General features: G+C 43.3%; 1 protein-coding gene across 2 annotated transcripts in view; it reads left to right on the top strand.

The window, feature by feature from the left end:
• Positions 1 to 22,797, top strand: part of slc25a26 (solute carrier family 25 member 26) — a 56,923-nt gene that overhangs the window by 11,358 nt on the left and 22,768 nt on the right. The window lies entirely within an intron of this gene.

Here is a 22,797-nt window from a genome sequence, read left to right on the forward strand (position 1 = left end):
AGGTGACACTTGTCGTTCCGTCCTTTTTTTGGGGCGGTGTGTGAGAGCGTAATCTAGTCCCCTCCGCTGTGCTAGCCTGTACTTATTTTCTGCCTCACTAAACTGATGTTATTCACGCAAATTCCATCTGGACAGCCGCGGAAAAAAAGGACAACAAGACACTGTGATTTCTCCGAGGGGCTCTGAATAAATGAATACATTTGGAGGCTGGCGCGCGGCCTGTGTGCATACTAACACTGGTAGATGAAACGCAACGGTGGCGGCGGGGATTTGGGGCGCGGCAACAGCAAGGGATGCTCCGCCGTGATTGGCTTTGACGTGTGTCAGGAAGGTAATTCATTTTCTCTCGGCCTCCTTCGCCATTCGCACATCTCGCTCCTTTGACCAGGCAACCCTGTCGAGATAAGTTTGTTTATGTAGCATGGTGTCGCACCCACCCTCCCTCTCCCTGGCCCATTAATTGGTGGTCCTCTTTGTGCTGTATATTCAGAAGGGTTCAGAGGACACTTCTGATGGGTATGATATCAGTCATGATATCATTATATTAGTGTAGGATATGTGGTTGGGACGCTGGCCTTAAAGACCAGCTCCAGTTATGTCTTAAGGCATAAAATGTTTTGTTTTTTCTGCAAAATACATTTGATTACCTTGTAAAAGTCTGCATAGTCCCGCCCACTATGCAAATTTCCAACCTCCCCCTCTGTTGCGAAAACAAAACACGTCTCTGCCATCGTTTAGCGGCAACTTGTTGAAACCTAGTTAGCTTGAAATGTGTTGAAATGGTTGCCATAGGTTACACATAATGATATGCATAGCGTCACCCCGTCCGTTAACGGGATTGGCTCCTTAGGTTTGTGACGTCTCAAACCTGCCAATCTGAAAACGTGTTGTTCAGCCTGTCCTTGGTACACTGCAGTTTAAAAGCAGATAGGCCCAGCCATGGAGATGACTGCTTATGCTGTCCCTTGTATCACATGAAAAACGCCTCATCGAGATGTTTACAAGGTTAAACACTTGATGTGCACTGGAGGGGGTCTTTAAAAGGTGGAGTTGAGGTGTGACTGATCCTTACCTACAAGATAAAGTTATGGTGGCTTTTATACAGCGCGGCCCCACACTTTCCTAGGCTTTATTTAAAAACCATATTGGCTCTATTTTTTCCCGCACCACATTAATCTTGACTTTTACTATCTGCTCTCTTTTTAAAAGAAACTGTCAAGTTGTTTGCTGACTTGGCACCTTTGGGTTCCAGCTGAGTAGAGCGTAACATCAATGAAATGGTGAATAAAATTGCTCCGTGAAAAATTACTTATTCAGCTCAGAGAAAATGAGGCTGATTAAATTAACATCAGGAAGACCCTTTTTCTGGATTTAAAGTCAGCTGTTCGTGTTATCCGGATGTTCATTTATATTCATTTTATAAAGATTAGATTAAGCCAGACCCTTCTTGCAGTTTAATCAAGACTCGTTTTACAGTGACGCCTGTCATTTTGCCAGGATTCCCTACTACAAGCTGCAGCTGGGCTCTCCAATAGTACCACCTTTCACCACTAGATGGCATGCTAAGATTAACACTGCCGTCAATATTTATACCTGACTATCTCATATTCCCCACTTTTCTCCCATCTCTCTCCTTCCCCATTACACCCATCCCGCTTTATGACATTTACGAGCAGCCGTCACTGCAGTGAAAATGATGGCTCTTTTTTTTTATGGCGAGCCTTTTTATTTTTCTGATCTAAAGCGCTGTGAGGTGATCTCAGATTAGATCTAAACTGCTCCAATTTGAGTCTGAGTAATGATCCTGGGATGGGTTATTATATAGTAATGTAGTAATGTGGTGGTATTAGGGCAGAGGAGGAAGAGGTGTAAGTGAAGCTGACAGTGTCTGGAACATCGTCTTTTACCTCCTCCAATCCATGCTCTTCACATGTATAAGAGGGAAAGCACAAAGACAAGGAACCTAATTGAGTCTGAACAGTCTACCTATGAAAACGTGTTCCTGCTCTTCCCTTTACCGGTGCTATATATATTTACTTCAGCCAACCTCTGAATCAGCCTTAAAGTTTCCCCACCCTGACGGCTGGGACCTGGCGCACAAAGGTACAGGATCTGGCAACAGGAATTATGAAACACCTCTCCATCCACACCTCTGCTTCCTCTTTATCCCTCTCCTCTTCTATCCCTGGTTGATCCCTTCTCTGCTTCCTCCATCAGGCTGTTTGGCTGTGAGAAAAGACTTGCTGACTTTGGTTTTTAACTGGTAGCAACAGGCCAAATTACATCACTGCAACACAAGTGATGTCTGAAGTTATGTCCTGTTACAGGACAGATTTAAAGTTTGTAATGATCTGTTTCGAAGTGTGTCTTTGGCTGACCTTTGAGCTACAGATAGGTGACAAAGTAAAGGAAAGAGCAACGTATGTGTCAGGTATTAGTCAGGTGTTTGGCCACCACAAGCACGCAGACCAGCTTGTTAAGATTATACAAGTTTGTTTATAATATGTGCAATGACAGCCGTCTAATGACAGCTAAGTTGTTGTGGTGTTTACAATGAAAGTAGTACAAAGCAGTGAGGTGTTCCTGCTTCCACTGCCGGGATGCTGAGGTTTAAACAGCATCAACAGGCATGCAGCAGAGCGGAGCACAGCCGACCCATGCTTAGCCCTTTTTTTTGGAAAGGAGCCACTCTTCTCCGTCTGTGACGCAGGTTCAAAAGGGAGAGGTGAGGGGAATCGCTCTCATATCCTGTCTCTGTGCGCACTGATCCACAGAGGCTCGTGTTTATACACCCTCATATGACTGAGACAGAGCACAGGAGAGAGGGAAGAGAGACAGGAGAGGGGAAGTACAAAGAGTCTACATATGTAAAGGCGGGGTTTGTGAAGGAGCTGAGTCTTTGTCCATCTTTGTGTTTAGAGTTGGACCTTGTCAGAGCAGCTGGCATTAGCCTTGAAGAGCCAAACAGCAAACTTCTGTCGGTTTCAAATGTAAGCTACTGGTGCTACCTTATCTGTTGACACTGTGATCAATGAGAGCAAGAGTCCTGAGAGAACCTGTTGACCTCTGGAGATCTGACCCTCGACATGGCTCGACCTATATAAGGGTTCGAGCGTCTGTTTTTGTGATATGTAGAAAAAGTTTTCTATAGTATCGCTGGAATCCAGAAGCAGTCATCCGCAGCTATAGAGCGGCCTCGGCTTGAGCGTTTTAACAGCTCTAATTTCTCTGACAAATCACTCTCCGTCTACAAGCTTGAGTTATGGAATATCACTTTTAAATGATGACCCTATCGGAGTTGTTTGCAGGTCAGGCCGACCCTTGTTAGAAGAGTGATGGTCTTCTTAAGCTACTGAGAGCGATTCCTCTTCGTCACTGGATGTTCTCTATCACTTTACCACACATGTCACTCCGGGGATTAACAGCCTTACTCCCACCACCAGTCTGCGTGACGGATAGATGGGCTTCTTGGCTGCGTCTGTCATTCACATTAGTGTCCTTCTATGAATACAGCTGTATCTTTTGTTTCCTTCTTTGCCGAGTCATACATCCTCAAACATCCAGCCTTTCTGGATAGGGGTATTGGCAAAGTGGCTCTTGCTGCAAATCAGACTAAAGCTCAGTAACCTTCCTGAGATCAACACATGGTCTTATTAATGACTTCTACAGTCGGATGTGCTTAAGGAGTTAGCTGCCATGCTGTCTGACCCCCACGTGTGCTCCCCTCTCGGTGCAGACTCGGCCAGGGGACACCGCGGGGCTTTCTGTGCCTCCCCGTTGAGGATGATGCATTGGAAGTCCTTGCCACTGAGAGCCATGCATCACACGCTTATGTTAAGTACGTTTGTCCCCACTGAGCTCTTCAATCCTCTCAGAAATCCGTCATTGTGGCTGTAATTCGTAATGCAGTGATTCTGCGACTTCGTGTGGAGACCTTATTTATACAGTCTATCGTGGAGACTTATTACTAATATCTACTGCCAGACATTTTTCCAGGAAAAGGACACTGTTGTTTTAGCTGTGCAACTTTGGTTTTAAAGCCCATCCCACCTGCTGTCTGTGTGTGAGTGCTGTGGACATGTTAGTCAATAGTCAGTGTGCCTCTGCAGGTCTGGGGGCTGTGTTTGTTCCCACAACCCTACGCATGTTTGTGTCAATGCGAGCAGAAACACTTTGGTTCTCCACATGTGTTTCTAATAACACACCGAGCCCCGACGGCCTGGCAAGGTGCTGAGGGTGGGGGTGGGAGGGTATTTAACCAAAGGGGGGAATTGGTCTGGGACGGAGGGAAAAGGGGACAGCAGTGGTTTGGATGCTGTTTGGAAGGAAATAAGTGTCAAGAGTGGGCTCCTGTATGTGGGGATCTGGTGCCAGTACACATGATTGAGTGTGACGCATTATTCCCCCGACAGCAATACTTGCATTGCAGATTTTGTTTGAATTGGACACCTGCTCCGCTTCACTTCAGCAGGCATTAAAGTGACATAATACTTTGACTGCCTAATTACTGTAATACCCATCTCAGTCAATCAGTTATAAAGTCACTATAAGGAACGTTTACAAGAGTTATACCCTCAGTTAGATCCACTCTAAATAACAGTTACGTCTTATTTACACTTTATCCCGCAGTGACAGGAGAGAGTGAGAGTTAAGGGAGTGGAAGGGGAATAAATCAGCGCGGTGCTAAAGCCAGACGCGGGGAAGCACCCGGTAATTACAGCTCCATTCCTCTTTCATGAGTAGCAACGACGCACATCCCTCTCCTGTTCTCCCCTCCTTTCCAAAACCAGCAGTCTCATATCTCATTCTGTGGATTTACAGTAACGTTCAATTACATCAAACATGTGACCACTTGTGAATCCAATCTGCTTTTGGAATGTAAATCATTTAAGACTCAAAAAGAGTTGCATTTCAATCACAATTCGCAGGACTGTGTTGTAGTTCTGTTGCATAAGCGGCCTTCTTCCCCAGACAGTCATATGAGGCTCTCCAGAAGCAGCACCTGCCCCCCCCCCCCCCCCCCCCTCCACTCATCCAGCCATAAGCCTGCCCCCCCGTTTCCTCAGTCACAGCCATCATCTCGCTCGCGAAGTGCTTACGACCGAGAGCATCTGGAACAAACCACCTGAATGTCAAGGGGTCAGGCTGTGATGTCACTGCTTAATGTCTAATGGAAAAAGTAATATTAAGTGTCACTCGCACCAAAAGCATTCACCTCACTCGACCCCGGCAGAGGTCAGGAGATCAAAACAATTCATAATTCAACACTCATCTCGGTACACGGCAGTATGGTGCTGAAGGTTATGTGAGCCAAGGGTTGACATGGTTTAATGTTTTTGCTTGATAAAACTAAGATTTCATATTTCTTGTGCATGTTTGATGTCAACAATAAGAAGGTCTTTACAAGTAAGGACAATTCTTCTTGTATGAGACCCATTTTAGGTTCACTTATTGTTATATACATATATTGGAACTTATTAATCCCAGAAAAGTATATATTGGTCTGTTGGTTTCATGGTTGATCTTTTCGGTCAACCATTTGGTCAAGACAAATCTTAACAACGATCTGATGCATTGATAATATGAAATATATGCATAAATTCATGCTCTCCAGAGGTGGAAACACCTATTGAACCACTAGCAGGTCAAGCTTGTTAATTATCCAATGTCCACATGGGAGAGATGGAGTCGTAGAACATTTTGTACGGACATTCCAGAGCAAGGACTTGATGCATTTGATGCATATATGCATATGATTCCCTTTCCTATACCCAATCCATCCATCCATCCTGTTCAGGGTTGCCGGAGGGCTGGAGCCTATCCCAGCTGTCATTGGGCGAGAGGCGGGGTACACCCTGGACTGATCGCCAGTCAGTCACAGGGCTGACATAGAGACAGACAACATTTTACGCTGACATTCACACTGACAGGCAATTTTAGAGTCACCAATGAACCTTACGTGCGTGTCTTTGGACTGTGGAAGGAAGCCATGCATGCACAGGGAGAACATGCAAACTCCACACAGAAAGACTCTTCGTCCGAACCGGGGTTCGAACTAGAAACCTTCTAGATGTGAGGCAACGACATTGATGATTCCCTTGGCTTTTCCTCTAACCAACCATCAGGCCAAATCTTTAAAATAACTACAAAACTGATGACATTTCCTTTAGCCTAAGCTTAATTTGTGGTTATTGGTAATTATGCCACTGTTTTTTCAGTGTGACTAAGAATACCCACTTCGAAATGGTGATGCTGTTGTGTGGAATGAACAGAGCAAAAGAAGCCTTAATGTAACCAGTAGTCACTACAGTTGCTAAAGAAACCCAATATAAGAGTACCACCCAAACTCCAATATCATCAACATAAAATCCTCAGCCAATTCTAACTGTATAATGGTTTATACACAATGAAAAAACTGCAAACAAAGAGGTACATCTGGACTAAATAATGCAGTGGAGTTACATTGCCAGCTAAGCACCACAACTTTTAAATCAGTGCAGCCTAAAGGTTACATTTTGGCACAGTGGCTGTTGTGTTGACAGCCTCGGTAACATAGTAAGGCAGTTTAGATGGCTTCCATAATAATTGGCATTAGGTTGTTGAGGCCCATAACAGATTGATTAGATCCATGTATGGTTTTATTCCACTAACTCATCTATCTCTGTGTCTGTGTGTTTTTAAAATGCTTGTATTGCTGCCAGTATGCAGTTTCTCTTACTGTGGAGATTGTGTTATTTCCAGCTGTGCTGCGGCTGTTCGGATCTGATTCCCAGCTGATAAGAGATGTTTGTGTTAGTGAGAAACAGGGAACGAAACATTTCAGTTGGCCGTCAGGCTGTGATTGGTTAGCTGCAATGGCTATGATCTGTGTTTTATTGCTGTGGGCACTACTCCCAGAGAACAGTGTGTGTGTGTAAGTGTGTGTGTGTGTGTCTTTAAGTCTGCACCTCTGCCCTGTGTGCTTTCATACAGGCATGTGCGTGCCATGCTGGAGATATCCAAGCAAGCGGCATTATTCTGGACCTTCTTGTTGCTGCTTTACTTTAGATTTCTCTCTTTCCTTTTAAAGAAAACTCTCATGGCTGATGACTTTAATAGTTCCTGTATTAATAGACACAAAAACTTTATACACTTTTCAAATATATTCCCTTTAACAGTTCTTTCTGCTTTAAGCCAGCTCTTGGCTGTTAATAAAATAACCTGTATTCATTGCAAACTGGCATGATGGCATCCACTTACAGTAAACCACATTAGGCATGCATTTGTTTTGACAAATGTACAACCACAGCTTTCCATTAAATCCTAAAATAAAGTTTAAAGTCCCCACAACTGAACAAAAGTGACATTTTGGTGTGACAGCCTGGCACGGATCAGCACGCTGACATTAACAGCTAACTTATGCTAACCTGCTGGCAGCTACATTTGCTGAGGGAATGACATTCTGTCACAGTGTAAAACATGTTTTGTCACACACGCACTCGATCAGTACTCAGGGGTTCTCTGTCTTTCTTCTGGCACATAAATTCAGAATGTCTTTCTGCTGCGGTCTGTAATAGAATCAGACAGAAATATGCAGCTTGATTTAAAGTAAACTACACCTTAATATGTTGGTTTGGTTGATTAGAGCAACGTGTGCTCTGTGTTGGCAACATTTACCAAGCTTGTCTGTTTGCTTCTGGCTGCGTCACTTTGTATTTTTCAGTTAAGCACTGCTGTTGATTTTCTGCCTACCAAGGCTTCATGGTGTTTCCCCAGCATCTCTAACTTGTATAAATAACTATGTTGCTTTCAGTTTGTCTTAGAAGGCTGATTAAAGTGCCAGTCTCGCACACATTCAGCTGTCTGACTGCTTAGGCCTCCACAACAGAACCCAGTAATATATCGCCCTTATTTAAACTCATTCTCTGCATTGTTTGCAGCATTTGGCTGAATATTTCTACTTCAATCTTTCTAAAGCACAGTTGGAAAAGACAAGGCCGTGGTCACCGGTGGGGCCTCCATGGATCGGACTTGTTTGTCCAACACATCCCACAGATGCTCAATTGGATTGATATCTGGGGAATCTGGAGGCCAAGTCAACACCGTGAACTCATTGGCGTGTTCCTCAAACCATTCCTGAACCATGTTTGCAGTGTGACAGGGCGCATTATCCTGCCATCAGGGTATACTGTTTGCATGAAGGGGTGTACTTGGTCTGCAACAATGTTTAGGTAGGTGGTATGTGTCAAAGTAACATAAGCATCACACTGCCTTTGCTGGCTCGCCTTCTTCCCATAGTGCATCCTGGTGCCATGCCTTTTCCTTCCTTGGAGCACTTATGGTAGGTCCTGACCACTGCAGACTGGGAACACCCCATAAGAGCGGCAGTTTTGGAGATGCTCTGACACAGTCGTCTAGCCATCACAATTTGGCCCATTTTTCCTGCTTCCAACACATCAACTCAGAGGACAAAATGTTCACTTTCTGCCTAACATATCCCACCCACTGAAAGGTGCCATCATAACGAGATAATCAATGTTATTCACCTAGCATTTGCCACAGGTCTGAGGTATACTTGTGGTGGGAGCCGGCGGAAAGGGCCGACATTACCTGTTGGCACAAAAATGGTCTACCTGGTCCGTGCTTGAAAAATTGAAAAGCTTCTGTCTGTTGAGGCTCCAGCCTACAAACTTTCCTTAGTACAAGGTTGATTTGCTGGTAGTAGCGTGCTGCTCACTAGCGTGTACGTCCTCCACCAGTTGTGCAGCTGGGCTAACTCACCAACCTCTCCCATGCACACAGCACCAACACATTCTCCCTCAGTGCACTCTCCCACGTCTTACTCGTAGCCTCAGCCACATCCTCAGGCGGCCATACATCTCTCTTCCTGTCAGCAGCTAATTGGTCGGCCCTCAGGGCATCCTGTGTCACACCACACCACCATTCATTGGCTAATATGCACTCTGCCACTGATGTCATCTGTCAGGGACCGTGACGGATCCAAACTGGCGTGTTTTTAACCCTGCTGCAGAGACTGATACATAACCCATACATTATATATTAAGCTCAGCATATTTTCCTTATTCCTCCAACTGTGAGGAGGTCGGTTTGTCCACCACACAATTCATGAAACATGCTTCAATGTTCCTGCGTTGCATTAGCAGCAGGCTGTACTTCACGTCTCTTTCTTTAAGGCTGTGAAGTAAAAGAAGCATTGGATTGGTCTGTTGATAGGGAAGTGCGTGTTTTTCCCTTTATGCCTCTGCCTCTTTGCTGTATCAGGTGTCCATTTTGAAGCAACAAGCTGCACACAGGTGGGAGGAAGAAAAAATCACCAGCACAACATAAATATTATCCAGAGTTTCTGGGAAGTATTTCTCTCATGTCGATGGAATTGCTGTCTTGAATCCTTGCCAGCGCACTGTTTCTCCCCCCACCGCCTCTCCTCCCTCTTTTCCTGTGCTCCCTCTCTCTTCCCCTCCAACACTGAACAAGTCTTAATTTGTCGGGAATATAACTTCCCTGTGCCGACGTTCGCCGGGGCTGCGGCGGCTTATAGGAACCGGGGGCCAGCTGCGATTTGATTTGCTCACGGTAGATGTGCCGGCGCTCCAAACCTCTCCCGAGTCTGGCTTGTTTAAACATACACACACACGCCGCGCTGCCTTTGGCATTCAAAACTGTCAGATGGAATTCTTCAGCAAGTGCACTCACTCTTGTTCTAGTTGTTACAGCGCCGGGGAGCGGGAAAGGTTGGGATGAGTGATTGCTAGTCGCTTAAGGCAGAACACTCCTCATAGTTCTACAGTATACGCCTTAAAGGGACACACGCTCGGGCTGCAGGATGCACACAACTGCACGGCCTCCAACACCCCCTAATCTGTGACAAATTTAGGTTTAGAGGAGCTGCACTGAGCGCAGGGGGAGTTATGCTCTCTATGTGTTGGAGGTTTAGGTCTGGATAGGCGTATGATTTGTGTGAAGGGTGCCTCGGGGGAGTGTAGAGACAGGTGTGTGTTTGTGTGCTTGAATTGAGGGAGCATATGGGGGTCTGTTTTCTGTTATTAGGAGAGCAGACCTTGGCTTCCACTAACCAGCTCTATACAACCACCAAGAGAGAAGTAATCCAACCTTCTCTCTCTCTCTCTCTCTCTCTCTGGCACTCTCAGGTTCCCCCTCCCTCCCCTCCTCTCTCCCCCTTTCTCTCCCTCAGGCCTCTCTTATGAAGTGAGAGGCCAAACACAGGCCCGCAGTGCCGGATCAGGCTCCTTCCATCGATTGACTTTATTTATGTGTTTGTTTATTTATTTAAAAGGCCCTGAACCCCTCTGTCCCTGAGGGGTACTTATGTGCCACACATAAACACACACACGCTCCGTCTCTCTTACCGGACTGTGCACACACAAATTCCCCCTGTGCGTCTATGTTTAGCCAGGGTTTATGCTGCGTCACTGCAGGGTGTAAGGCGTGTCGTCACTGCAGTAACTAGGTGTGACATTAGCTCATGTGCGCACACACGGCTTGTGTGCAGCAGTGTTTAGAAACATAACATAGAGCTGCACTTTATAGGGATAATCAACAGCTAATATGTGTTAAAAACAAGGATGATGTTGGGAAATTGAATGAGCTTGTGCAGCCTAGTTTAAATGAGCTATAAACTCGATGAGGTTATATTACTGGTTATCGGATGGAATTGATTTTTTTGGGTCCAAACTTTATCTAGTGTTTTAGGGCGTTTTTTACCGTACCTGAGTACGATTGCCCCCCTCTCCCCCGCCGGTCAGCTTCCACATTAATAATTTCATTCCGTACCCGAGTACACTTTCTGTAGGACTCTGAAGCAGGTGGTGATGCACCTCAAAAACAAAGAGAAGAAGAAGAGTATCATCAACTACGTAACATTGTGTATGCTGTTGTACCAGCGTAGAAAAGCGTGTGAATCTCATGATCCCAAGCCCATACAATGGAGCCGACTTTCGCACTATGCCAACTATTATTGATATTTTTGGGGAAAATCTCAAGAACGACCCTCTCACCTACATTCGTACGCTATCTGCCCTGGCCGTGCAGCTCAGAGGATGAGATCGGTGGTGCTGGGTGTAGCACGGATTTCGGAGGCGATATAAAACGCAGTCCACTTCAGTGGTTTAGTACAGTTAGCTTTCAGACCTGATGTGTACCGTACCTGAGTACACATGAAGCACATCGAGACCACCTTTTCAAGTGGACCCGGGTACGAGTACACGAATCACTAATCAAACGAACTGGACTTTGGGATCCGGGCCCAGGTCCCTAATGTGAAAGCCCCCTTACACTGTACATAGAAGATAGAAACCAATAAATATAAATTGACTCAGTTAACAGCAACAAAGGAGAAAAAAATATTTTAACAATTAAATTCGTACGATAAAAAAATACCATCCATTTTGATGTCAAAATTGCTCATTTACTTTTTTCTTTACTGCTGTAGAGTAACAGATAGCATTTGTGAATAAAATTAAATTTTGCATTCAAAAAATACACTACGATCTTCAGCAGACAGCAACAAGTGTGATTTTAATGTGTGAAAAATAAAAGTCTTTGCAAAACCTTTGAAGCAAAATTACAGTTTCAGTGTGTGATACTAGTTCATTTTTCATTCAAGGAGTATGTCTGACATCAGTGAGGTTTTTGTTGGTGTATATGCCCCTGCATGCATTTTCTTATGTGGTTCATATCAAAATATAAACATTAGACGTTTTAAAAATCCCTATATTATATACAGCTCCGGCAAAAAAAATAAGAGACCACTGCAAAAGTCAATTTTTCTCTTGTTCTACTATTTATAGGTTTGTGTTTGTGTAAAATAAACTTTTGTTTTATTGTAAACAACATTTCTCCTTCCTTCCGAATCAAACACTCTCATGTAGGTCTTTAATATGCAGAAAATGATGACTGGTTAAGATAACCAAAAGATGCAAAAAATCTATATAAGAATTTTTGAATTAATCACAAGATACCTCTGCCCTAATGATAAAGATAAGTGAAGAAACCCCTCCCTTTGTTCCCTCTTCCCAATACTTATAATTAACCTACCGCATGGCCCTTTGTGGTGACCGCAACCTAAACAGCATCGTCCACAAACCATGCTAGCTCTCACTGCCCACTAAAACCTTGTGCTATCAAATCCTTATGTTAAAACTGCAGCTCTTCCTGGCGCCAACATTATATACGAAGAAAAACAAGCTCATGTTCACTTTTTTAAACAACAGAAAACTAATGTTTTAACTCAGGAAGAGTTCAGAAATATTTGATGGACTAACCTGGTTTTTAATTACATCTTTCATGCATCTTGGCCTGCTCTCCACCAGTCTGTCACATTGCTGTTGGGTGACTGTAGGCCACTCTTGGTGCAAAAATTCAAGCAGCTCGGCTTTGTTCGATTGCTTGTGGCCATCCATCTTCCTCTTGAGCACGTTCAAGAGGTTTTCTTAATGGGGCACTAACCAGCAACAGGCCTGTGTGTGTGTGTATCAGCTCGTATTTGTCTGGCATGTTCTCAGCCGTACAGTTTTTAGAGATTAAGATTGTGTTTCTGTTAGTGTGGGCTCTTCATCATCCTTTATCAGACAGTCAAACAGGTCTGTCTCCTTCCCGCTCTGCGTTTGAACACTTGGCACAGCAACTCACGGAGGTGTCGAACACCACCTGCCTCTCTGCTGTGATTAATGACTTCATCAACTTTCAACATATTAAAATATGATCCCTGTCTGTTTGTTATCAGTGTGTCACCACAGTCAGTTCCTCGTCATGCTTTCTTGACACACAGCAGATGGAATGCGGGTGTGTCTGAATGTTTGTGTGTGTGTGCGCTTGTATGACTTTGGCGTGTGAGTCCAGCTCGCAGCCCTGTTGCATTAACAGGTAATAAATGTGGACTTATACTCAGGGCTCTGCTCTGCTTTTTTTGTGTGTGTGTGTGTTTTGTGTCTTCACATGCTCCAGAGTGATTCCTCACTTTGAATAAAGCTGCTGTTGATCGCTTCACCATCTGACTCCCATCTGCTTTCTCTTAAGAGCTCCTCTCCTCCCCTCCCCTCGTCCCTCACTGCTGTTTCACCTTATCCTTCTCTACTATAAAAAATACAAATAAAATCATGTTTTTATTTGTCTGACTGTCAGAAGAAAGTGTTGGACACTATTGCAAACAATGTTCAGGTCTACAGGGAGTAATTCACCACAAAATAAGGGGTATTAGAGTGCGAGGGAGACGCCGCTACAGCTGAAAACTACTGCTCTCAAATAAAAGAACAACAGGTTAACTGGACAGTTAAACTGTTGCTCTAGGCTCATCCTGATCTCTTTAGTGACTCACAGTTTCTAAACATGACTACTAAAACATGCACAAGGAACCGTTGTTTATTTTATTTAGCATATAAATTGAATTTCAAAGAGCGAACACATGGTCTCATTTGAAATGGTACATTTAGTAGATTCTAAATCCTCGGCTTTAGGAGGTTTGGCCAAATGGATTTGGCACTGGTCACTCGGTATCAAATACTAAGTGAGCATCCAGCAGACTTCTCTGGCTCATGAATCACTCGCTCTCTTGCTCATTTCTCCACATCTGGTGGCGAGAACAGAGCAGAATGACTCGCGAGTGCGTAAGCTGTTGGTTTCCAGATTGCACCACAGTGTCTTGACTGAGTTAGAGTGTGAGTGGTGGTTTTCTGAATACTGTTATTTGTGTCTGGGATTTCATAATAAACTGTCGCAGTAAGGGAGGGCCGCCTTTATGTCATTGTAATGACAGGCAAATATGTTATGCGTGTCATTTTTTTTTTTTAAACCACATAATGAAAGTTTTCACAGCAAGAAATGCTGACGTAAAGTGGCAGCTTTAACATGTTGGTAAAAGTCAAGATCAAACTAAGCCTAAGCCCTCAAGTTAAATCTAAAACAAGATGAGTATTATCTGCAGAACCATCACACTTCTTGTAAACTACTCTGGTGAAAGGTTACACGCTTTTTCAAGGATCATATAAAGAATGAAGAATTCCGTCTGTGTGATGACACATGTCTGTCTAGTGGTCTGTCCGCCAATTTGGTACTTAACAAATACTGGGTGCATCGAAATTAGACACAGACGTGCGTGTTGCCCAGATGATGACTTCTCATGACTGTGATAATCCGCTGGCTTTTCTTCTTGCACCACTGGCAGGTTTCTTTGGTTTGTGGTTTGTGAGTGAAACGTCTAAACAAAATTTTAGATGGATTGCGATGACATTTTGTACAGACATTCATGCTCCCCCGAGAATGCAGTGTGAAAACCTAACTTTCATCTGGTACCAGGAACAGCTAATTTGTCCAGTACTGTGGTAGTTGCAAAACTAGTGACATTTTCATCGTATGATAAAGATGTTGTACATGGTATAGACTACATCTGTACAATATAAACTTGTTAGCATTGTTACTACTTGTTGTGCGAATATTAGCATCCTGACATTAAAGTAATAGTCTTAAAGATTGTCTGTTAAGTCACTATCTATCGCTGAATGAGGTAACACAATGGTGATTGCGCCTATGGCCCACTGATGAAGGCCTTTGCATTTGCAGAATTACAGACTGGGTGACTGAGTGACTTTCAAACAATAAAGAAAATATTGACGACTAGATACAACATCAAAAATAAGTGAAAATCCAAAGAAAAAGAAACAAATTGGACGCTCAGATGAAGGCAAACAGTCTAAAAAAGAACATGCGACACTGTCTGGATATCTGGGAAGTGTGCTCCCACAATTACCGTTTATTGCCATAGGTGCCGCCCAAGACAACAATATTCGAGATTACTACCTTCACATTAAGCACAAAGCACCACTGTGCCCAAGTACAACAACATACGGTCACTAAAGTGGCTCTTGACTCTCTCTGCCCCTCTTGTTCATTTAGATGAAGTCAGTGTTTTGGCGTAGCGGGGGTGCCAATGCAAAGGGCTCCGGCAAAGTAGTTTAAGTTGGCTCAACTTTTGCTGCAGTGCCAGGCAACACATTAATCTGTTTGTCCAACTGGACTTCCTGGATGGTAATTCTGGATTTGTCTCACAGGCACCTTAAACGACACGTCCTCACCAGTGCAGCACTGTTTTAATGCAGGACTGTCAGTCTGAATCCCCGCTTAGCCTTCCATGTCAGTTTGGTCCTTATATAATCGAGAGCTTTCCGGTAACATGATTTTAAACAGAGTACTGTCTATGAGCAGTTTAGAGTTAAGAGCCATGGTTCAACTATTGCCAGACAATTAGAATTCTTTTGGACATTGTGTAAAAGTCCCTCGTGCCCTGTTAATGTTTAGCGGATCATACAAACTGGCCTTATGTCATCCCAATGCCATATTATGCAAAATATCAGACATGCTCAGATTAATTTGAGCATTTTGTTGGAATGCATTTGGATTGTGGTTTCCAGTAAAGTTGGTTTTGGAGAGCTGCTCCACGGTAGCAGCAGGTAGAAATCTTAAAGCAGAGACACTGCAAACATTAAGAGACGAGGTATTTTTGGGAAGAAATCTGTAGGAGAAGATGAATAATGCCTCATCTGTTAGTTTTGGCCATCTGTACATTTGTGTGCTTGTCCCTCCATCTTAATATCCATCTTCCTTACTCTCTAGCCCCTCCTTTTAAATGCTCATCTGTATGCAGAGGCTGCAGTATGACCTATTAAAAGTCATTTGTCAAATTGCAGCCAACTGGCTTGCCCGCAATCAGGCTCAATGTGAATATATTTTGACATGTGTTTTTCCTGCCCTCCGCTGAGCGCCTAAGGACCTGTGACAGCCCGGAGCCTCTCTGAATACTAATAAAGTTAGCACTAATACAGTTGGCAAGGACGCGTACGCACACACATACATACGCACACTGGAGCACTGTCAGCAGAGTGACACAGCAGACGCAATCTCCATATTCCTATAATATAGTACCTGACAGTCACAGCAAGTGGCACTGTCACCTTTGATCACTGACTGAATGTGTCAGCCTGCAAACACAAAACGCCGCTTTCAGACACACATCAGCATGAATATGATTAAGCACACCAACATATTCGTAGAAAAATGCACAGGCGGGAGAGCAGGTCTGTGTGAGAGCCGCTCATGTGTTTCCCAGCAGTGGAATCTGTCCCTGGAGAGCAGCTGGATGACACACATGTTTGTGGGATTTGGGAGCAGATGCTGCTGAGCTTCTGGAGCGCAGATTTGACTTTGTGGCCAAGTTGCAGAGACATATTTTTGCATGAAATTTATGACAAAAAGTGAAACAATGGTAAATACAGGTCTAACTGCAGAGTTGACCATTTTAAAGACAGTAGTCCGGGGGGCGGAAAGGGAAGATTGGTGGACAGAGGAAGAAGGATTTGATGGAGGTTTGATGCAGACAGTGAAGATGAGGATATAGTTTGGACAGGCAGAAGTATTAGAGTCATAGAAGTTCAAGGGTAGACAATAAAACCAGAGACAGATAGCCAGACAATTCTATGAACAGATCTCAAAGGTTGCTGCATCATTTCAGCAAAGTTGCAGGGCAGAGAGATACAGGTTAACTATGAGATTAACTGAGTGCAGGGCCTGGTCTAATGGACAGACGATGTTTTGCTACCTCAAAAAATGTCTTAACCTTTAAATACTTCAGTTAGGGTCGGATAAGAGAGATTGGGGGGGAAATAGGGCTTCATCTTGCAATTATATTCATTGTCGACGAATCATTTGGACTGTAAAATGCCAAGTGGCGCCCAGTTAGTGACACGTTTTCCATCACCCAGCAGTGGTTGGTCTGCCAGAGAGGGTAGGCAGAGCTAAGCTGCTGCTTTTCTGGTCCCTGCAAGTGTAGCGAGTAAACAGTAATCTACTACGGCTGAACAAACAAAGAAAAGACCGATGACTACAGATACAACTTCAAAAATAAGTGAAAATCCAAAGACAAGGAAACAAATTGGACGCTCAGATGAAGGCAAACCGTCAGCGAGGAAAAATCAAGATTTACAACTGTGACAGAGGGAGCGTGTGCAATCTAACTACTCTAATGCTAACCACTGCATCAACGTGCAGCGCTGAGCCCAAGATGACATAATTAAAACTTTTGTTTTGTGCAACCAGCAGTCAAAAACCAGCTAGACAGCATGTCACAATCACATTTGGCAAACTGGCATAACCCTCAAACCCTCAAATTAAACAGATTGAACCCGAGAATGTTTGGCACTTTTGCATAAACAATGTCTGAAGTAGTAATGTCAACCTGCCATTCCCGAGGAAAAGTCAAGGGATCACCAAAGTATATAGTATTCATCCTCCGGTGTCTATGAATATACTGTATGGACAAAATTTCTATCCATCCAATAGTTAGATATAGAATAGAGATTTTATTCTGGACCGGCTGATTGACCTTGCTCTCAGCACAAATACACTGCACTGTTGGACTTTAACCTCCCTTGTTACTTGAGTGTGTGTTTGTGTTTTGTGCCGAGACTTTTATGTCGAGTGACGGGTCATGTTTGCAGACCACAACAATGTGTTAAATGCCCCGGTTGTGTTTGTCTCCCTGGTTATTGTAATGATTGGGTTACTGCTCGTGCGGCCATGTAAGAGCTCTGATTTGCTCAAGCTGCAGTTGAGTGAGCTAGTAAAGTTTTGGCAGGCGGAGGAAAACCTCAGCCGTTCTCGATGGACATAAACATTACTGCTGCTCTGCTTTCAGGGTAATGTTTTCTTCTAACTGATCAACGGCTACATGTATTTAGACTGTGAAATGATGCACTGAAACAAGGTAAAAACAGGCTCTCTTTTATTCACCCGCAAGTGAAAATTTGGATTATATAACTTTGAGATCCAGATTGTTTGTCCTGATGACGCTGACAGACATCTTTGTTCCATTTTTTACTAGGATTTATGAAGTCCTGTCTGTTTTTAGGGTTAGCATAACGACCATTATCATCAAACACATGCACACACACACAAGTTTGGCTTGTCTTCATGGTGCTGAATAGGTCATGCTAGCTGAGGCATTATACAAGGCAGGGGGAGCAGTTAACAGTTAGCACTCTGGAGCAGTGTGGACTTTACTCTGCCTGGCTACCTTCATGCTAGCTCATAGCATAGCTCGACTATGGCTGTCTGCATGGCTGTGTGCGAGTACTGTGACATATAGCTCAAGTCTAAATGTGCCCTCAACAGTTGTGGCAGACCTCTTTAAAACACTAGTACATCAAAACCATGCTGTTTGCCCACTGGCCCAACGCTGAGAGAAAATGTCCCCTTTTGGCTTCAAGTTCAGCACCTGCAACCAGTTACAGCCAGGTGGTCCCTCACTGTGTCCTTAAGCTATACACTCTAACCTCTAACATGCACAGGCACAAGCTGCATATGATACATTTGCAACTGCATGATGCACGTTTTCTTAACAAAAGCTCAGTGATGGTTGGCTCCATATTTATTCCGACTTTCATATTGATTAAATAATGTATATTTTTATCAATAAAGAACGATCATGATATGATATTATGGTTTGTTCCCTAAAATATAAGTGACACATACTTCTTTTACAAATAATTTCACAAAAAATAGAATGTGTGACAAATATTATAGTACGTAATACTTTCTAAAAAGAAGAAAAGCAATGCACTGCGGCCCATGCATGATAAACACATCATAAAAGACTATCTGAGACGCAGTAATAAAAACACTTTATGAACATGCCACATGCATTCATACGACCATCTGGTCTGTCAGATGCAGCCCTGGATACATGAACCATGCATTCTCACAGTGGGCCGATTCCATGAAGCCCCAGCTAGCCGTCAGCTGCCTTCAGTTTAATATGTGTCAATTTGATGGCAACTGTGAGGTTAGCTAGCAGGATGGCTGAAGATGGAGAGTAGCAGTAGTGTCATCGGCCTCATAAGGACAGTGCCTCCACTTCACTCATCTCCTTTTAAAGGTTTTTCACACCGTGAACGGATATCCAACTTTTCGTGGTTAATACAAACAGGTACTGTGTCCAACAGCAGAAAGACACAGGGACTTCTACATTAAAGCTAATATGACCAATATTTCAATACTTGTTCATTTATTGCACGTCATATTGTTAATTAAACTATGATATCCCACCTGCAGAACTTGATGATGATGCAGGCCTATTCGAACTTGATACTTGGGATACTTGAAGTTTGTTGCCAACGTAATGTGTCAGTCATGGATTTTTGTCAAGCATCTAGAGCCACATCCAATCAAAATAATTCAATAGATTAAGCACTAATCAGCATAAAAAGCAACATTTTAAAAATACACTAAAATAAGATCGAACATCATAGTTGCATTTGTTATAATTAGTCCCTTTGTTGAGCAAGACTGTAATTTGTATCATCTGCACAGAGGAGGTTACTCTACCCTGGGGAACATGCACAATGATCACATTGAATTGAATAATAACAGTCTCACATAATTCTCAACGATCGCTCCTTTCAGTTGCAGATTCTGTGGTGAGATGAGCTGTTTACCCTGAGGAGTCAGACAAAATGTAACATCTCACTTCCCACAGTGTCGGATCAGATAAGAGGGATATATGGATTCAAGGTATATTAAGTAGGATTTTGTCTTGCATTTTGTCAACAACACATTCAAACTGGGCCCCTCCTCCTGGGCTCTTCGTCCTCCTTCTTTGTGCTAGCATGCTAACCGCCGGTTAGCTTGTCCTACCCGGTTTGAGGCACCTACCTGCTCAACAGAAAGAAGGCCAACTCTGCATCACTCTTTCGCCATGTTCACCGGTTTATTTGAACGACTCCCGCACACTCACCTATACGCTGTGATTGGCTCAGGGAACCACAACAGCGCCCCTCCTGAAAACGTCCCGTGCAAAGCAAAACAACAGAATAGATGCAGAGGGAAGGGTCTCACAAGGGTCTGCACACACTCACCAACACACGTATAGAGGCCCATACAAGTGATGATTTATATTATATTATATTTGCAAAAGTCTATATTTTATTTTTCTTGGAAAATCCTACTTATTATACCTTTAACTCTGCATAGTTCTTGGTGTTGTGTGTGTGGTTTGACTTCCCCTTTTTTAAGCTAATAAAAGTTTAAACACATTTAGGCGGCTTTAAACTCTTTATCACGTCATTTAGAGAAAACTTTTGGTTGACATATTGCTGAAAACATGTTTTCTTTCTTCATTTAAAACAACAAGGAAATAAAAGATATGAGCCAAGTTTCGTCTATCAGGTGTGATGCTGATGCACACGTCTGTCTCTAAGGTTACCCCACCTTCAAAACAACAGCACAAGCCAAAAAAAGAAGAGCCCTGGGCTGTTATGAGAAATCTTGCTTGTGTTTTTAGCGCAAGTCAGAGCAGTGACTCAAGGATTTCAGTTGTGGTGAGAATTCATTCCACAGCAGGTAACACATTGCTCAGCTTGATCGAGAGAGAGAAAGGGCTGTGGGTAACTTTTTGATTGAGTTGTTCACAGTTTGATGGTACGCTCGCCCAAGAAAGAAAAAAGGGGAAGGAGGGAGAGATTAATTTCTTCACCATTCCCCTTTTTTTACCACTTCTTCTTCTCGCTCTCTCCCCGTCTTCATCTCCATCCTGCTGTGAGATTTACAGCGTCTGTCGCCTCCTCCCTCACTGCACCAACGTCAGGTTACAGTGTTGGCATTAGTTTCAGCTTGTTGACGCGAGATGAGAAGAAGCCATTTCAGAAGTGGAAAAAATAACACCACCCTGTTATGTTTGATTTCATAACTCCGATAAACAAACACGCACAGGTTGGTAAGGCCACATGCCACCTCGCAGGTTCACACATGCTTCGAGTGTGTGTGCGCGCGCGCCCTCAGCCCTGCTTTAACTATAAATGGCGTATCAATTTTAATCAGACCGCATGCGGTTTCAGACGCTCCATCTCTGCCAGGCAGCACACTCGCACACGCGCACACACATACCGCACGCACAGTGTACGAGTGGTGTCAAACCGAGCCATAAATCACTGGTGGATCAGTCATTCCAGATCTCTCAGTCATTGCAGTGGTTTAAAAAGTCCTCAATGTACTTGCTCATTTAAAATAATAAAGCAATGATAAATATTGTGAAACATTATTCAACGTACAGTTTTTCTCCAATAAAGCTTAAGCAATAGTGTCTATTGACACAGCACACTCCCTCCACTCTCTCTGTCTGGCTCTCTCTCTTCCTGGCCTGGAAAAAAAACTCATCGGGGTGGTGATAAAAGACAGGTGCACTATAATTCTTTTTGAAAGCTCTCTCATCTCTCTAAAGTTGGAAAACAGTGGTGTACTCTCTGTTCATCGCCTAACACTCTGATCTCAGGGAGCTGGATACCAGACCTACGTCAAATAAGGTTTTCAGATCAGCTCACAGCACAGAGAGAATTTGCTTCTGTCGGACTGAATAGACCAGATTGGCAGGAATGGAATATTTCTGTAACTCACCTACACCAAGGTCGCCTTATTAAGAAACAAAAAAATGTTTCATGGGGCTTAAAAAGCTTACATTATAAACTTTTTTTTATATGCAGTAGTTGTAGACTGTGGCTTTGTCTGTCGTAACTGATGTTGCAATTGAAAGTATGCCACAGTAACCACTTTATCACAGCATTACCTTTAACGCTATGGGGCATGTTATTTACAAACAACATTCTTTGTTATGCATTAGGCTTTGCATTAGGCTTTACACCATACTGTCACCAGGCCCTGTAAGGAGGTATCGAGGTTGCGGTCAAAATGTGATCAAGCTTTTTCTGTAATGGCACCTCAGCTCTGGAACAGTCGTCTGCTCTGTACTCTGTCTGCAGACACTGTTTCTGCTTTTAAATCCTGTCTTAACCCTTGTGCCCTCCTCAAATTTACTACCTTCTGAACCCCTTCGTGGCAAAAATGTACACGCACAAAAAAACTGCTATTAAGTCATCATACATCAATATTTTTTCAACTTCAAACCTGCTCAAAACTACCAAACATTCAATCATTTTCAGGATTTTAACCCTTTAAATGCCAGTTTTATTATTTGAAGTATTAATTATTTATTACAAAAATATACAAAAAGTTAACACATTTCCATATAATAAACAGTAGGGCTGCACGGTGGTGCAGTGGTTAACGCTGTTGCCTCACAGCTAGAAGGTCACCAGGTGTGTGTGTGTTTGTGCTTCTGTCTTGAAAAGTGCTATACAATATTATTATTGTTACTCCAGCTTCCACCAACAGTCCAAAGGCGTGCTCATTGGTGACTCTAAATTACCTGTAACATGTAAGTGTGAGTATGAATGGTTGTCTGTCTCCGTGTCAGTAATCTCTGTTTACAGATTCTACATTGTAGGCAGGGACATGGATTTCCGGGATGGCAAGTGTTCTGGTTTCCGTTTGAACTACACTTGTAGTCCGAGTTATATTGACCAATCACGTATCAGCAAGCTGCGGCGTATGCAGGAAAAACAGTCATGTGGAGAGCAAAAGCAGGCAGAACGTAATCCGCCCTAATGACACCCCATCAGCGTCATCTGACGATGATTTAGCTAACACTCTGCTCTAGATCTAAAATTCAACTTGAGATACATTGAGATGTCACATTTCCCGACTTCCTCAAAATCAGAAATGATCGATCCGACCTCCGTTCAACAAACGAGCATTTTAAAAGTAGTTTTCTTCTCCTCTTGAGGACAGACCTGACAAAACTTAATTTGACTTTTTACTAATCTGCATCATGAAGGTAAGACCCGTTATTTAAAGTAAATCACAAGAAAAACGGGTTCTTTTCCTGTGAACAGTGCAGCACAC

The sequence above is a fragment of the Semicossyphus pulcher genome, unplaced genomic scaffold, assembly GCF_022749685.1.
Source record: "Semicossyphus pulcher isolate SPU_LCO1_2020_fin unplaced genomic scaffold, fSemPul1.0.p SCAF_3, whole genome shotgun sequence".
Lineage (NCBI taxonomy): Eukaryota > Metazoa > Chordata > Actinopteri > Labriformes > Labridae > Semicossyphus > Semicossyphus pulcher.